We start from the raw sequence: 3,871 nt of genomic DNA, 5'->3' as shown, positions 1-3,871 counted from the left end.
CCATTTGAGCCCAAAATTTTCTTTGTGGGAATATTTTTTATAAACAGATTCAATTTACTTAACAGGCGTAAGAAAATTTAAATTTTCTATATTTTCCTTCATCATTTGCCAAGTCTATTTCTTTTTAAAGAAAGTTGTCCATTTTATCAAAATTTTTAAATTTTTTAAAATAAAATTGTTTATAATGTCTTCTTATACATTTCTGTCTAAAATCTGTAGTGACGTCCTCCTTATATTAATAATTTGAGTTTTCTCTCTTTGTTCTTGGTCAGTATTGATAGAGGTTTATTTTACTAATCTTTTCAAAGAACCAACTTTAGGCTTTATTGATTTGTCTCTATTGCATGCTTTGTATTGCATTGATTTCTGATTTTATCTTTATTATTTTCCTCATTCTACTTTCATTGGATTTAATTAGCTTAGGATTTTTTTGATCTTATTGAGATAGGAGTTTAAACTATTGACTTCTTTTTTTTTTATTTCTGGTATATGTAGCAAAGACTGTTAAGTTTTCCCCTAAGCACTGCTTTGGCTTTGTCCCACATATTTTATATGTCTTATCTTTATTGTCATTCATTTCAAATTGTTTTCTAATTTCTGTTGTAATTTCTTTTTTTGACATATGGATTTTTAAACATACACTGTTTAACTTCCAGGCAGTTGGGAATCTTCTAGTTGTCTTTTCGATATTAATTGCTAGCTTAATTCTAGTTATCAGAGAATATACTCTGAATGCTTCTAATCTGCTGAATTCTTTTTTGAGACTTTTAAAAATAGACCAGCATGTGGTAAATTTGGTAAACATGCCATGTGCACTTGAAAAATGTGTGGATTTTGTCACTGTGATACTGTGATTTACAATAAGAAATATCTATTTCAGTCTTTGTCCCTGGTTCTTGGCACAGAACTCCTAAAACCCTTGTAATTTCCTGAGCAGTAGGGGTGCCAGGAGCCTCTCCTGCCCTACTATTTGGTCTTTTACCCTGGTTCCTGACACACAGCTTTTAATTCCCTGGAATCTGGGGAGTCTTTTGCATCTTTTGCTCTAATGAGGTGTCTCTTGCTGGTTCCTGAATGGGAGCTGGTCACCAGAGATAGAAGCCATGATTAGAAGCTTGGAGCTTCCAGCCCCACCTCACATTCTCTGGGATTGGGAGAGGGGCTGGAGATTGAGTTAATCACCCATCATGCCCAAGCGATGAAGCCTCCATCACCATCTCTGCACTCCAGGGTTTGGAGAGCTTCTAAATAAGCACATGCATGTGGCAAGAGAGTGGTGCGTGCCAGCTCTGTGGGGACAGAGGCTCCTGCACTTGGGATCCTTCCAGACTTCATCCTTTGTATCCCTTCAACTGTCTGTTCATTAGAAACCTTTATCATATCCATTAATAATATAATAAACCGGCAAATGTGTTTCTCTGACTTCTGTGAATTGGTCTTGAAAAGTAATTGAACCTGAGAAGGGGGTCTGGGAAACCTCCAGTTTGTAGCCAAGTTGGACAGAAGTTGTGGGTAACCTACCACTTGGAAGTGATATCTGAAGTGAGGGGCAGTCTGGTGAAACTGAGCCCTTCACCTGTGGGATCTGACTGTAACTCCAGGTAGATAGTGTCAGAATCTGGTTACATTGTAGGACACCGTGTTGGTGTTCACTGGAGAACCGGTTAGTGTGTGGGGGAACCCTAAGCACATTTTGGTAACCAGAAGTGCTCTGTGCTGTGTTAAAAGTAGAAACAAAAGTTTAGTTTTTTTCTATCTCATACACAGTTGTCAGTTCCAGTGGTCACAGCTATCAGTCCCAGTGGTGTTTATTGTTTTGTTTTGTTTTTGAGACAGGACCTCACTCCAGTGCCAAGGCTGGAGTGCGTGGCATGATCTCAGCTCACTGCAACTTCTGCTTCCCAGGCTCAAGCAATCCTCCCTCCTCAGTCTCCTGAGTAGCTGGGACTACAGATGAGTGCCACCATGCCTGGCTATTTTTTTTTTTTTTTTTTTTTAGAGATGGGTTCTCACTATGTTGTCCAGGCTGGCCTCCAACTCCTGAGCTCAAGTGATCCTCCCACTTCGGCTTCCTGAAGTGCTGGGATTACAGGCATGAGCCACCACACCTGGCAATTTGCAATGTTTTGTGTGTGTGTGTGTGTGTGTGTGTGTGTGTGTGTGTGTGTGTGTGTTGTGTGTGTGTGTGTGTGTGTGTGTGTGTGTGTGTGTGTGTGTGTGTGTGAATATATATTAATTGGGTCAAGTTTAAGGTTTTTTTGCATACCTATATTCTTCATGTTTTTTTGTCTGATTGTTCTATCAGCAATTAAATAAGTCACATTAAAGTCCCCTGCTATGATTGAGGATTTGCATCTTTCTTTTATTTTTTAAGTCTTACCAATTTGTGCTTTAAATATTTTCACATTATGATACTGGGAGCATGCAGATTTAGAACTGTGGTATCTTTCTGGTGCATTTACACACCTGCATCCTTATTTATTTCCCCTCTCTCTAGTAATGCTTCTTTCTGCAAAGTACACTTTGTCTGACATGTAGTCTTAGATGTATGGTTACCTCAGTGTTTACTTGGTTTGTATTTGCAAAATGTATCCTTTTCAATTCATTTAAGGTTTATTCTTATGTTTAAAGTATATCCTAGATCACAAACTCCCTTTTGAAATTCTGGCTTCATGTGAGTATCTTTAGGGTGACCTCCCTACTGCCCGGGTCCCAGGCTCTATGTCCTGTCTTGGACACCTCCTGGGCTGTTAAAACCCAATTGGCCACCGGGGATGAGAAGATGTCTTTAGAGCAAACATCAACACCAGCGATTTCTTGCCCTTCCAGTCAGCATCTCTCGTCATTTCTGCCCTATGATCGTTTCCCTGACTTTCATGCCAGCTCAATCGGGCTTTTGAAAAATATTTTACTTCTACTCTCTTAAGCATTTTTAGATCTTTCTGTATGGAGAAGAGTTTCTTGGAAAACTCATTCCAAAATATTTCTGAAAATGGAAGCCTCGTCTTTGTCCGTTCCCCAGCTGGGCTGTTTGTCATATTCTTACCAATTTATATTGATAAGATCTCTTTCTATTAGGGATATTACCCATTTACTCATCATTTGTTTTATACTATGTCCTCCTCGAATAGACTTTGCCTTTTGACTTTGTTTGTGGTGTCATTTTTAGAGAAAAGATGTTAATACTTATGAAATTAAGTCTGTCCATTTTTTCTATATGGCTCGTGTGTCATACCTTACCTAATAAGGTATTTCCCACTTCTACATTTTACCTTTCTAGAGTTTTAGTTGTTACATTAAGTCTTTAATCCATCTGAAAATTGTTAATGTACACACTGTATAGAAAAGATCTAACTTTATTCAATCCAGATGCAGAGCCAATTTAGTAAATAAACGGCTCAACCCACTGAGCTGAAACATCACCTTTGTTATTATTACATTCTTACATATTTCAGGTCTATTTTTGGACTCTCTTTCTTGGGCCAAAGATATATTTGTGTATTTTGGTGCCAAAATCAGACTTATTTTTCTTCTAATACCTTTAGACCAAAGTTTTAATTATTTTCTGGGGCAAGTTTCTCCTCACTACTACTTTCCAAAATTTTTCTTGGAAATTCTTGAGTATTTATTCTTCCATCTGAATTTTAAAATTATTTTTCATATTCCAAGGAGAATTATATCATATCGTTACATTTTTGCATTACACTTTATGTTAATTTAAGAAGGATTTTTCTTTTCATCTTCTCTTTTAAAAATATTTTTTCTTTTTGAGATGGAGTCTCGCTCTTGTCGCCCAGGCTGGAGAGCAGTGGCAAGATCTCGGCTCACTGCAACCTCAACCTCCCGGGTTCAAACGATTCACCTGCCTCAG

Source organism: Hylobates moloch, unplaced genomic scaffold (genome assembly GCF_009828535.3).
Source record: "Hylobates moloch isolate HMO894 unplaced genomic scaffold, HMol_V3 SCAFFOLD_11, whole genome shotgun sequence".
Lineage (NCBI taxonomy): Eukaryota > Metazoa > Chordata > Mammalia > Primates > Hylobatidae > Hylobates > Hylobates moloch.
The sequence above is the reverse complement of the archived record's forward strand: the minus strand, read 5'-3'. Positions refer to the sequence as shown.